The sequence below is a fragment of the Nilaparvata lugens genome, chromosome 8 (assembly GCF_014356525.2).
Source record: "Nilaparvata lugens isolate BPH chromosome 8, ASM1435652v1, whole genome shotgun sequence".
Lineage (NCBI taxonomy): Eukaryota > Metazoa > Arthropoda > Insecta > Hemiptera > Delphacidae > Nilaparvata > Nilaparvata lugens.
Window position 1 is genome coordinate 38,241,183 of NC_052511.1, and position 15,192 is coordinate 38,256,374.

The 15,192-nt window shown below is 34.7% G+C and overlaps 1 protein-coding gene across 2 annotated transcripts in view; it reads right to left on the bottom strand.

The window, feature by feature from the left end:
• LOC111060065 (calexcitin-2) overlaps positions 1-14,914 on the bottom strand; it is a 293,673-nt gene extending 278,759 nt beyond the window's left edge. For both annotated transcript variants that reach the window (XM_039434686.1, XM_039434683.1), the window contains exon 1: positions 14,742-14,914. The gene's annotated coding sequence lies outside the window, so the exon portion shown is untranslated. The remainder of the gene's footprint in view (positions 1-14,741) is intronic.
• Between the last annotated feature and the right edge of the window lie 278 nt (positions 14,915-15,192).

Sequence of the window (15,192 nt, forward strand, 5' to 3'; positions counted from 1 at the left end):
GATGTGAAGTATATCATCATTGATTACATCGTCCACATCGCAAAGGGGATTCAATGACTGAGAAAAGCATCCAATGATTTTAATACGACTAAATTGGATGATTTATAGATAATAGCGAAGAGAAATATATAACAGAATTTGTATTATCATTTTATACAGTATTTAATAGAAATTCCATTCCAATAATGATGATAGTGCATCCACAAACATAAGCTAGGTTTGTAATTTAGGTTCTAAACCTAATTGTAATTATTTGAACCTAATTTAGGTTTTTGGAGACTACTAAACTATAAACCTCTATCATCCAATGTGCACGTATTAATGTGATTATCATAACCATTATCCACTATTCCATCCAGTGATATTGATACACTAATTATAATTAAAACCGTAGTATCGATTTCCACTTCAAATATGGACTCTCAGCCTTTGATAGGACTATCAACATCGCAGTTGGAAATGAATCAATAAACTCTTATCACTGATTACATCCTTCAAATGGCTACCAGCTCTATTTTATTACAATTTGCTTTCTAGATCAAATAGAATATAGTAAATATTATAGATTAGTAAATGGTATTTGAGATTAGCAGAGTACAGTAAACATTCTAGATTACTGATATTTGCAATTAGCGATGGTGAATCTATCAGTCTAATTGGCAGAATTAATTAACTGGAATGATTTCAATGCGTTCTTGTCAAACTTTCTGCAGTCAGGATACGGATTAGGGCTGTAATAGGCCCAAATAACAATGGTATGGTATTTTATGACTGAAATCATTAATAATTATCGTAGAAGTAAATTATACAGAACCGATGAATCTGTACTGAAAAGCAACGACCAAAACTGAGCTTAAAATAATATTGTACATAACATCAGAGCATAATATTGGACTACATGTTATATCTTACGATATCTGCTGTCCAATGATATCACTACTACACAGTACACTACAATACAGAATGTTATAAACACCATGAAGTACAAAGGATTTATTACTAGCTTATGATGATGATATCATAGAAAACTGGAAGAGCCTGCTGGTGTATGGTCTATGATATTTGATGCGGTAATATGTTGTAATGATCCACTAAATATGGAAAATAAAACTGGTATAAAAATTGAGGAGGTATAATATTTTGGATGAGTAATATAATCGAGAATTTCATAGAACTGTATCCTATATTATTGAACGAGCAATTTCTGTTTATATGTTTAGATGTTTATATAATCTGTATGTGACAGGATCTCTAAAACGGCTCTAACGATTCTCACGAAATTTGGAACATATAGTGGGTTTATGATATGAAAATTCGATTGCACTAGGTCTCATCCCTGGGAAAACTCGCTGAAGGACATGAAAAGGATAATTCATCCTTGGAAAAACAGATGATAATTTCGTCGTCTGTCGATAACAGAAATACGTGTGCCTTTGTGTGGTAGATCAGCTGTGTAATCAATCAGCTTACTATATCTCGCTAGAAATCTAGAAATTTGAATAGACTCGATCAAAATAATCTGATTTGTTGACATGACATGGTATATCATAATATTCAAAGTAAATAATTATTTCACAGTTTCAAGTGATTAGTGAGTTTTTTTTTTTGTTATTCAATTTGGTTTGTAAACAATCTGAATTAGAACTTTTCTGTTTTCAAATATTTGGACCGGAAATTGATTGAAGTGTATGGAACATGACCTACTTTTTAGACCATTTATAGTGTATAAATCAAAATTCGGGGAAGAAACAGTTTTGGGCTGTGCCTGTTAGTCCTTCCCCAATGATTTTAAAGAATTGTGTTCGGTTTATCAATAAATAAATAACGAGCGAAGCTCGGTGCCCCGATATTATTAATGGAATGTAAAAACGATTTAAGAAAACAATGTACTCGTATGTGTCTACAAAGTACGTCGAAAACGATGATTGTAATATTGTAGCTTCTCTTATTGAGCTTCGCTGATAACAGTATGTTGACCTTTATATTGATCATAATATATACATAACAATATATAACATAACTGTATTGATCATAACAGTACAGACCTTTATATTGATCATAATTGACCATAGTTAAGTCCAATTATATTGAACCTTCAATATAATTCAATCACGAACGATTCAAGTTCTCAGATTTACTTTTAAATGTTCGATTCTGATTCATGCATAGTCTCAAATAAATTTAAATTCATAATACTTCTAACACAGCTGAAGTATCAGAATTAAATGTCCAGTAATAATATTGACACTAGATATTGTTATTCAAAAAGTTTCAAAAATTGAAGTAGAAATGAACAACTGAGAAATCTAAGGAATATCAACAAAAGTATTAAAATGAAACACTCTTTGATATGGGCTGTTTTTAAATTAATGAAACAAAATAAATCTTATAGCACCCTTTATTCTAAATTTTTTTTCAAGTTTTTTGAAGAATAAAGGGTGCTATAAGATTTATTTTGCTTTATTAAAAGTATTGAAGTATTGAACTGACATATTCGAGAAAAAGTTTCTCACACAAACCGTATAAATTAGTAATAAAATACAGAATTAGTACACACTGACCTATAGGAGTTCTGGAAAGTACGCTCTGCTCCGTTGATAATAGACTGTCATCCCCTTACAGTGTAAGTGCCCATTTTAGGGCGGCCTAGCTATGACCTTTTGGTATAAAGTCAATGCGGACATTTAAGGCCTATTGAAGGGTGCGCAATGGAACAAAGTATACAAAAGTTGACTCACCTGAAAAAGAAAGAGACAGGGTTTAGTATTATGGGAGCAAATTCAGCTCAAATAATGGGTGTGAAGCTAAAATGTCCTAATAACAGATTAAACTACAGAGTGACAAGGTAAGTTTAACTTGAAGTAACTTTGGATCTTCCAAATGAACTTTTAAAATCTAGACATAATTATATTTGAACTGAATACATCACACAGAATTCAATCACAGCTTGATTCTATCCTGGAATGAGTTGAACTTGAGAAGATGATGAAGAAAAAGAAGAAGAAGAAGAAGACGAAGAAGGAGAAGAAGAAGTAGAAGAACAAGATGAAGAGCAAGAATAAGTAGGAGAAGAAGAAGAAGAAGTATATTGAGGAGATACAAGGAGAAGATAGCGTGAAGAGGAGTTAATAAAATTTTATTGTATTCTTTGCCATACGTGACTTACTACTTTTGTCAACTGCTATATTTGAGATGAACTCTAATTGTCATACAATTCCCATTGTAGGTAACAGATACTGTATTAACGCACGGCTAGAGGTTCCTGGAACCTCTAATACCTAGTATCTCGTGTTTTAGAGAAATTAACAGTTCAGAGATTCTGTTCCTACGGTATTGTAATTATTATATATTATTCCAATCTATTGTTCAACACCATTTTTTTTTGCAGTTGACGATTCAACATTATATCTCGTTTTTGGTAAATGTGAGAAATGGAAATCAGAGAAGAGATGACCTACAATCTCAAATCTCAGGTAAGTTCCGTATTACCGAAAGTGATTTTGAAAATCACTTTCTGTTCAAAGAATATTCTAGATGACAATTGCTACTTGTTGTTTCAGGGGTAATTATCTCATTAATAAAGGGATACATTTTTTATGCATGTACGGTATTATTTAATACACGATTGACACATCATCAATTGCAAACTAATGAACTGATTAAATTGCAATTTTGCATTAAGATTCTGGAATTACAGATGATGGTTATGGGCTTATTTTCATTCTTCTCGATCAATCATTTCAATTGAATAATCAAAGCAAATTTATCCAATTTTTGATACGAAATTCACGCAAAAATAAACGCACAACCAAATAAAACTCTCTTCAAGAGATTTCGTGGTGTTATTGGTTGATTGCTATCTCTTTCTCGCTTTGCTCTGTTGCCAGATCATCTTTTAACAATGTAGAATTAATAACTAATCAACAAAATATTTCATATTACCGTACTGATGAAAACTCACTATGAAATTATTGAAAAATATAAGTTCTTAATTAATAAAATATCATTGGTTATTTAAAACAAGAATGAACCGTTAATTTTACATCAATAAACCTGTATCAGCTACCGTCTATAGGAGGCATTGACAAGGCATTTAATGTGATACATTCTGTGATTCTTCTCGAGTATAACATCAACCTTAAAAAATTCAAAATCTCCAAATCATTATTTCTGGACCAAAAATCAAGTGACGAAGCTGTGTGTGATAACATAACCTTAACTTTTGGACAACATTGACATTTTATAATTTTTTTTTGAGAAATAGTACAGGCTCAGCCTAGTTCTTCCTCCAATGTCATAATTGTATTATGATTATAGTGTTGTATACAATGAATGAATGAATAAATAACTAGTAGTTCTGCGAACAGTAGACCTCGCTCATGAATACAACTTTCAATCTAATGAGAAGGACCAGTACAGTAAGTACAGTATTATTGTGAAGATTTAGCCATGTCATCTATTATTTTCTCCATTGAAAGTGCTAGAGACACTGTTTGCAGGGACACCGGGACTTATCAAGGAGGTACCTTTATATCGTATCCATATTTACAATATTAACATATATTACAACTTTTCTAATAATTTATTACAAGAAATCGGTCAACTGACGGAAAAAAGGAATATGCAGTAGGCAATTTAGAGGATGAATCGTCTCACAGACGATGGTGAGATGGAAAATGATTCAAAATAAGATGAGTTTGTTGGTGACAATGAAATTAGGTTGCTAATGATGTTTTTCATGAAAAGTGGATTCAATGTTATGGCTTGTTATGCCTATGCAGAATGTTAATGCTCACAAATCGGTTTCCGATCTCATACCTTAAGGAAAACAAAAGACTTGACACTGTAGAGCGACACAAAAATGCACAAAAAATGCATACAATAAAATAATCATTGTACCTGCAAAACTGAAAATTCAGTTAAAAAATAACTAAAATAATAACTGATAGTTATGAATAAAAGAAGTTGGAGATTGAAGAAATGTTTATGTTGTTAAATATTGTCTACAATAAAAATAGTTGAGTTATCTGTAACATAGATAATAATAGTTATTTATGTATTGATATTAAAGTTTTTTTTAATAATTTATCCAATCAATTGATAAATCAATTCAATAATAAGATGATTCGATTTAATTATTCTATATAGTAATAATAATAATTTTATAATGAATATTATTAGAATAAGATAACAATTAGTATCGTCTGCAAAAAAGAATCTGGTCGGAACGAGATATGAACCTGGGTCCCACAGTGTATCTAACTACGCTCTAATCGTCTTGGACACCATGCCCTGGTAACAGTAAATGCGAAAAAGTAGGTACTTGAATTGCTGTATCTCCAGTTAGTTAGTTTACGGTTTTTTTAATATTAAAAAAAAACCGGAGGTCTTACCAAAAATCGTTACACATACGTTTCTGCGCCTTCTTTCAAAGAAATTCTATACCAAATTTCATCCAAATCGGGCAATAACTGCGACTGTAACTGCGGTACAAACAAACAAACAGACAAAAGCCAATCGAGTCGAAACTAGGACATCAGCTTCAATTCGGTCAATAAGTAAATAAATGATAAGATAGAGGATCGGCAATGTTTTCCTCCTATCTTTCTCCACTACCATTATAACGTGGACCTCACTATAGTTTGCCATAGAGAGATTCACTAGGAATTGTCAGCATAGATGTTATTTATAAGGACAATCTAAGTTTGTAATGAATCTCAATGTAGGCCTAACAGAATTATTCTACAAATAAAATTCAGAAATGAATGGTTATATTTCAAGTTAGTAACTTTCTATGCCACTATTATTCTCCATCCAGAATCTACTGGGTTGGCGACATTAATTGCTTCAGGAATAGATTGGCGAGAAACCCATTTTAGAGAGAGAAGAGTCCAGTTGATGATGAAGCCACCCAAGTAGTAGCCATAGCCTACGTGACGTGCTTTCCACACAGTTCACGTTTTATATATGTTATATACGTTCTATTCTCGTGTGATACCTTTGTTCTCACTTATTAATATCAGCTAGTGTCTTCCGGAATGTTAGTTCAGCATCTATTTCCAGTTGGAATTTTTCACCTTCACAAAACTTTTACTCCACCAGCAGACAAGCTGCTGGAGAAGAGAAAAATAAGAGAGAATAATATGAAAATCAACCACATTGCTGTGGAGATAACTATCATTAAATTATATTTTTTCGTTAGGGCTACTCTTGAATAGAAATGGGAAATTAAAATCCAAGTACCCTTTTTTAAAATATTGTTCATTCACATTTTTACTTTCCTTGCCCTATTACCATAGGTAAGGAAAGTATTGCTTCCGAAAAAAATTAAGGTACCCCAATTTCTAAATTTCTATACGTTCCAAGGTCCCCTGAGTCCAAAAAAGTGGTTTTTGGGTATTGGTCTGTTTGTGTGTGTGTGTGTGTGTGTGTGTGTGTGTGTGTGTGGTGTGTGTGTGTGTGTGTGTGTATGAGTGTATGTGCGTCTGTGTACACGATATCTCATCTCCCAATTAACGGAATGACTTGAAATTTGGAACTCAAGGTCCTTACACTATAAGTATCCGACACGAACAATTTCAATCAAATGCAATTCAAGATGGCGGCTAAAATGGCGAAAATGTTGTCAAAAACAGGGGTTTTCGCGATTTTCTCGAAAATGGCTCCAACGATTTTGATCAAATTCTTACCTAAAATGAAAATTGATAAGCTCCATCAACTGTCACAAGTCCCATATCTGTAAAAATTCCAGGAGCTATGCAAAGTTTGATTTTAGATTCCCAATTATCACGCTTCAGATACAATTCAAACGAAAAATATCGAGTGGAAAAGATTGAGCATGAAAATCTCTACAATAATTGATGTTCAGTAACATTTTCACCTAAAATTGAAAATAAGCTCGAAATTCCAGAAAATGTGATTATCCAATTGCAAACTGTTGGTAACTGTTGATTCTATTAAATGATTCACTATGAAGAGATAGCAGACCTCGTATGTCTCCAGCGTTATTGTCCTGTCACCAGCTGGCTCAGATCTTTGTTTATAAGTAGACTTGAGATGCGCGACAACACTAGCGTCAGGTGATCAATTCTCATAACGACAAGGAAAGTTGTGTGAGTGCGCCACACCAGATTTTTATATACATTTATTTACACTCATTTTCATTTTCTATAAAACATTTGAAAAAGGGTACCTCGATTTTTATTTGATATAACTATCATCAATTATCGGTCTCCGATTATGGATATTGTCTATGATAGAAATATTCGAATGAGAATCTAAGGGCCGGTTTCCGAGCTCGGGATTTAGCTAAGTCCTAGACTTTAAACAGGTGGAGTCGGAAAATTGGCTTTCCAAAACGGGGCGTAGTCGCAGTGAAACGACTAAAGATTATTAAATTAAATTACGAAAAACTAGAAAATTGAACACAAAATAAAATAAATATAAAATAGTGTAGAGTTTCGGCTATTTTGAATTAGCCTATTTAGGAATGTTTTATTTCGTCAAGGAAAAACGTTTCCAATTATAGAAATGTAGATAGTTCTTTGTGCAACTAGTGCGCAAAGTGTCAGTTTGCTGCACCGAAAGAAACGTTTACGCAAGAGCCGTAGGCGAGTGCGGAATATTAGTTTCTTGAGTGCAGCAAACGAACTTTGCGCACGTATTTCACATTAAATTTTTCCTACAGTTACCATTGAATACATAAAGTGGGTAATTATGGGTGAAATTCCCTGAAATCCATCAAATGTTTTTCTGTGTAATTTTATTATTAATAAAAACCTTAATTTAATTTAAATTAATAATAATAATAATTTGATTAATCAAGGCACATAATAAATAGGCAACGCCGTTCTCCACTGCCATATTATAACGTGCACCTCAATATACCATATTCAGTGTTACCAACTTAATTTTGATTTCCCTGCACTCAAACTGCATATAACCTACTAACTATTTTGCGTTGTCATGCTGCAAATCTGGAGAACGCGAAGTAATACTTTGCTCACTAGAGCGGAAATGTGATTCTTTGCGACCTGCAATCACTGCAGAAATGGTCACTTTTCAAGGTATCTGTAGGAAAAATAAATATTATCATAAAAACTGCGACTACGCCCCGTTTCGGGAAGCCAATTTTCTGACTCGAGCTGCTTAATGTCTAGAACTTAGCTAAATCACAAGCTCGGGAATCGGCCCTAAATGATCCATCAACGGTTCGGTTTCTGACACATGTAGAAAAAACTTTCATAAAACAAAACTTAATGATGTATCGATTGATTATATACTGAAACTACTGAATCGACTTGAAAATACTGAAGATCGCAGACAGGAGATTAAAATACCGATAATGCTGATGACTGATGACGATTGACCTTTGAGCTTAATCTCTAAGCAGCATTGAGCTTTGCTCACACCGACAGGGAATTGGAGCTGGAAGTGAGATAATGTTTTTATAAAATCGAATTTGGAATCATTGCTCTCCCGCTACTGCTACCGTAATCACCCTACATCGGTTTGCTGAAAGCTCTATTCTTTTATTTACTTGAATGCTCAATGGTTTGTATCAAAAACCGTAAAAACCTCAATTACAACTTCTCACCAACTTTCAAACAGATATAAAAACGTGAAACACGTTTAAAATTTTTACGACTGCTATCATTCATTTGGAGCAGAGTGCTAATAGTGGATGGAATCCCAACTCATCTAGCAAATTAAATTGCTCAATTAGAGTGAATAAATTTGGAAGCACATCTGGACTATCAAAGCATACCAATATAAACTGGAGCAGAAGTTGTAAAACACAGCTATTTGCACCTCATGTGAAAGAACAATAAACCACGACAGTACTAAGCTTACTTTCATTGACTTTTATCACTACTATTTGGATGATATTATAGTCTTTTATCATTCTAGTTCTCTCACTATAGAACTATTTACCCATATTCTTCCTTTTTTGCATTCTTCTCACCCACCCTCCATTCCTATTTTTCCTCCCACTCCCCTTCCTATTCCTCAAAGTTTGGCTATTATTCATTGTTTTAGAATTATTTCAATTTGATATCAATTTTATTTCAATTTTCTCCCTCATTTGATATTCTCTTTTCAATATTCTTCTTCACAATTTCATTTTTCAATTTGTCATTCACCGCAACTCAACTCACAACTTTGTTCTTCTTCATCTTATTTTCACTTTTTCCTCCATTTTTCTTTCTTCATTTTCTACTTTCTCTAGTCCTCGTTCTCATCTCGCACCGATTATTATTCCATTTTAATACTCCTTTTTATTATCTGCATAATATTATTGTTTTCTTGTTTTCTTCTCTTCTCCTTCTTCTATATTGTATTTTTCATGCGTTCAGAGAATGTACTCTCATGCCACTAAACACATTTTCATTATTCCTTTCCTTTTTTTCCAAGTTTTTGATTGCTCTCTCATTTAATTCATTTTCCATTTTATATTACAACTAAACTAATCACGCTCCCTCTCCTCCTCCACCTTTTCCTTCTTTTCTATCTCCAAATTTCTTCTTCACAAACCTCTTTCTATTCTCTATTTCTCTTCCCTTAACTACAGTTTTCCTTTTTTATTACAACTAATACTGCTCCTTCTCCTTCTCTCCGTCCTTATTCTCCTCATCTTTGCGTTTCTAATAAAGGCAGCTAATCAATTAATCAATCAATCAATCATCTTTCTGTTCCTTATCATCCCTATTTTCCTCATCCTCCCATTTCAGCTCATCCTTCTCTTTTTAATGAATTCCATTTCCTCCTTTCCTACTTCCTCTTTTACTCCTTCCTCCTCTTCATCCTTCTCCTCCTCCTTCTCCTCCTCCTTCTCCTCCTCCTTCTCCTCCTCCTTATTTTCCTCCTCTTCCGTCTGTTCCTCCTCTTCCTCCTCTTCCTTCCCTTCCTCCTCTTCCTCCTCTTCCTCCTCTTCCTCCTCTTCCTCCTCTTCCTCCTCTTCCTCCTCTTCCTCCTCTTCCTCCTCTTCCTCCTCTTCCTCCTCTTCCTCACCTTCCTCCTCTTCCTCCTCTTCCTCCTCTTCCTCCTCTTCCTCCTCTTCCTCCTCTTCCTCCTCTTCCTCCTCTTCCTCCTCTTCCTCCTCTTCCTCCACTTCCTCCTTCTCCATCTCCTCCTCTACCACCTCCTCATTCATTCCTTCTCCCACTTCCTCTTTTACTCCATTCTGCTCTTCCACCTCCTCCTCCTCTTCCTTCTCTTGTTCCTCTTCTTCCTCCTTTTTCTCCTCTTCCTCCTCTCCCTCCCCTTGCTCCTCTACCTCCTCTACCTCCTAATCCTCCTCCACCTTCTCTTGCTCCTCCAACACTTTCTCCTCATCTGCTTCCTCTTTCTCCTGTTTATTCTCTTCCTCCTGTTTCTTCTCTCCCTCCTCTTCCCCCTCTTCCACCTCATCCACATCTTCCTTTTCTTCCACATCTTCCTCATCTTCCTCCTCCCCCTCATCTTCCTCCTCTACCTTCTCAACATCCTCCTCATTCTCCTCTCGCTCATCAACCCCCTCTCACTCTCTCAACTTCCTCCACATCCTCATTCTAATTCCCCTCCTTCCACTCCCCCTATTTCATCCACTCCCACCCAATCACCTTTTCCTACCCTCCTCCTCCATCACCCCCACCACCACTCTCCTTCCACACCACTACTCTAAGCCAATTACCACACTCCATACCTCCACGTCAACTTAAATGCAAGCGCTCATGAATTGAGTGCTTCTGAAATAACTACTGAGAACGAGTCATAGCAGCCTAGCATTCTCTTTAAAACAGCAGCACATACTCTACAATCTACAACCAGCACAGATGAGTAATGAGATTTACCCGAGCAATAATTCTGTTTGTAAAACAACAATAACACCCCCTCAAACACCCCCCACCCCTCTACACAACTCAGCAAACTAATCTAACTTCAGAACTGATGATGAGTTTTTAGGTCAGAATATCACTGAGTGATGTTGATGGCTATACTAAGATTCACTTTGACCTGTCAGCATTTATTGAATAGAGAGCATTGTTGTTGAAGGTAGGGAGTATAGTCAGTTTGAAGTTATAGAAGAGAAATATATCATTCCAGCATATATCAAAACAAAACAAAGAATATGTGTGATGCTTTTAGCACTTGAGACATATGTGAATACATACTTCCAATATTACTGGAGATATTAGCGAATGCACTAAATGCATTCGCCCCACACAAACACAGAATATATTTAAACATGACCTAGGAATTACAGGAGAACACACGCACACACACACACACACACACACACACACACACACACACACACACACACACACACATACACACTTACCTAGAAATGTTAGAGAACACATACACACACATACAGAACTCCTACTATTATGCATTCATAACTCTTGCTTTTATAGCGATTTAGTAAACAGCTTTTAAACCACCATTTAGATGAGAACCACTTCGTTAGTTGGAATGAGTTTGAAAATAGGAATGGAAATTATATGTGAATGTGAGTATGAATGTAAGAGTGGGTGAGGATTTTGTTGGTGGGAAAATGAGTGATAAATGAAAGAGGGAGAGGCAAAATACAATATAATAATAGTGAGAAGAAGCAAAAAGTATTGAAGAGTTATGAGAAGTGAAAAATTTGTTGTATGACGAACCAATGTGATAAATTCTAGTCTTTCTGATAACTTAAGAGAATTTCTTGAACAATAAATCTGATATTGATGGAGTTGGCACTGATTCTACTTTCAAAAGTTTCCGAATGCTGAAATTTACAATAATTATGTTTTCCAGAATTTATAAAATCATGATAGATTGTGATCTTGTGGAATAAATTTGAAGAGTATGGAGAATTTTTCTAAGCCTGCATAACTCTTATTATTCAATGGCGTTTTTCACACTTAGGGCCGTTTGCACAGTGACAGTTTAGTCTGAATTTCATTATAAACTAGTTTAAATCCGTATCAAGTCTCGTTTGTTTTAAGGTATTTAATTTTGAGTTTAAGCCACCAACTGATTAAATTCAGTTCAAGCCATTAGTCTGGTTACACACATCAATTTTTCGACGTTCGATTTTTTGCCGTCCTTATAAATCCTATTAGAATAAACATAACTTGACAAACAGATGATGTTTTCATGTATTTGCCAAGTTCAAATAAATCTGGTAGATTTCATCAGGACGGCAAGAAATAGAACTTCTAAAAATCAATCAGTGTGTAACTGGATTCATAGATTTCTCGACGACATAATACGGCATAACAGGACAGGAAGCTCTCTGATTGGCTGATTGAGTTGACGTATCAGGAATCAGCCAATCGGAGACCATATACCGATTTCTCGACGACACGACACGGCACAATAGGTCAGGAAGCTCTCCGATTGGTTGATTGAGTTGACGTATCGAGAATCAGCCAATTGGAGAGCATCTTGTCCTGTCTTACCGTGCCGTGTCATCAAGAAATCGGTAAGCCAATAGCAGGGCCTTCTATTCGATCCAATATTCTATCTATGAATTCAATCATTATTGGATAAATAGTTATTCAGAAGTTGATTTTACCAAATGAAATTATTGTACAGTCCTTAATTTTTCAAGCTTTGTTATTTTTCATTCATAAGTTGAAGATGTGATAGGTTTGTGTTAAGTTATTAAGTTATTGATCAGGAAGAGAAAGACTAAGAGAAAGGCGGGATGAACACCGGAGAAACGCATTTCGTGAAGCTCACTTTCATGAAACTTGTTTCATGCAATCCGTTTCACTCGCGCATGCATACAAAAGAAACGTTCCCTGCTTTATCTTATCAGTCGATTGCGAGCAACTTTCGTTTCACGTTTCCTGAATCTTTTTTCACGAAACGCGTTTCTCCGGTGTGCATCCCGCCTATTGTCGATCTCACTCAATATAATCAGACATTGATTTCTCAATCCTTCTCCTGGAAACTCTACAAGGATATTTTCATTCTGAGTAAAATATTGGCTCTCACATGATGGATATTCTGTTACTATTGATTATTTTCATTATGATATTACGTTGAAAATGAATAACTGAAGGGATTGAGTCCCATTTCATTCCATCTCCCCTGGTGGAATCCTAATCATTTGTAGGAATAACTCTTTTGAATTTTGGATCAGAGTTGATCTAGACAAACAAGAATTTTAATAAAATATTCTGCTATAGGTGTCAAAGATACTATGAATTGAGGAGTTCTATAATCAAACTTGATGAGTGATTAAAGTTCTCCTCAAAGTTAATTCAGATTCATTTTTGAGAAGGAAATGAAACTTCTTAAGATCTCAATTGGAATCAATTGACGAGAAATTCACACGAGAAATTAAACTTATGTAGACTTAAGTCCGATTAGTATCGTTTACATAATTATACTTCGAAGCACCTTTTCTTGAACCAGTTCTAACCAAAATTAGTCATTCGATTGGAATCAATCCTACTAATGCTGCGTTTACACCAAAGTTATTAACAAAATGATAATAATTACTTAATCGTAATAGATTCTATTAGATTGAACATAACTTATCATACACATGATGAACATATGTGTTTTCAAGTTCCTTTCAATCTAATAGAATCTATAAGGATCAAGTTATCAACATTATGTTGATAACTATGGTTTAAACCCAGCTTAAGTATCCCAATCCCATTTCTTGACAAAAATATTTGCCCCTGATCAGAGTTGACCTAGACAAACAAGAATTTCAATAAAATATTCTGCTATCGGTGTCAGAGACACTATGAATTCAGGAGCTCTGTGATCAAACTTGATAAGTGATTCATTTTCAGAATCCTTCCCCCCTCTTTCTAGTTCTAAACTGTCTATAAAGGAATATATCACTCACTCTTATATATCACAAAATGAATTTTCAATCTTTTCAACTTCTCCAGAAAATATCATTAATAAGTCCAATCGGGAAGCCTTTCATAATTCAAATCAATGATGAAAACCATCGAGTAAAGAATGCTCCATAAGAAAGGAAATCTAGCCTCACCCATTAAAAATAGCTTATCAAATGTCTTTTTAAAGTAGCCGAAACATGTCGTGACGAAATAATTCAAAAAAAGTACTCAGATATATATTTTCATTTATAGCTATCAAGTTTTTCTTCCACGTTTATAACATTTATTTCTTCTGAAACGTCTATCTTCAAATTCCATCTTCAATTGACAAACATCAAAAATATTTACATGGCCTTAACAACTTATCAATCTCATTCGAAAAAGTTTATTATCAATATTTTCTTCTAACTTGATAGTTAAATTGGAAAATGTGATTACAACTCGATAGACTGATCGAGATATGAAATCACTTCGCTTATATGGGCCACTTGATTCAAATAAAAATTATATAAAAACTTTTAGTACCCTTTTATTGAAAACTTCAAAATATTTCAACAACTAGTTTCGACCATAGGTCTATTTCATTTGATTTCAAGATCATTTAGAACATTTCAAGTTCATTTAGAACTTGAAAATGACCTATGGTCGAAGCTAGTTGTTAGAATATTTTAAAGTTTTTAATAAAAGGGTACTAGAAGTTTTTATATTGTTCTTATTTGATCGAGATATCTTTATAATTTCATTGAAAATTGTCATTCCCACATTTTTGTCTCATCTGAACAATAATTAATCGGGTCACTCTCTCCTTACCCCAAAAAAACTTTTCATTGTGTGCAAAACTTATTGACGACTCTGATTGGTTGACAGCCATCAACCAATCACCAGCATGCGTGCGTTGCCTACCTTTCGAGAGAAGATTCCGAAAGAACGGAAGAATTTCCCGTAGAGAAAACAGGGCGATTAGTCGCTTGTCGCTCGGGCGATTAGTCGCTTGTCGCTCGCTACAAACGGAACGCTCGCTAGACGCTAGTCAAGGTTTGTGGCAGTTGGAAAAGCGGCTCTGCGATGAATGAGCAGACCAGCGTACAGGCTCCAACTTCGCACACAATTTTCCCTATTTTCCCTCAAGAAAAGCCAGAAAATTCCCTTCTATCCCTAGAAACTCCCTCTGGGAGTTGAGAGCTCATACACGAGTCACAAATTATTACATAGAACAACTCATGATAATTGCAGGATTGTGTTTTTGTCTTTTTGGAATTTTTGCATTTCAAGGATAATATAAAAGGAAAAAGGAGCCTCCTTCATACGCAAATATTAAAGTAAAATCAGACTATAGAATAATTTATTCATCATA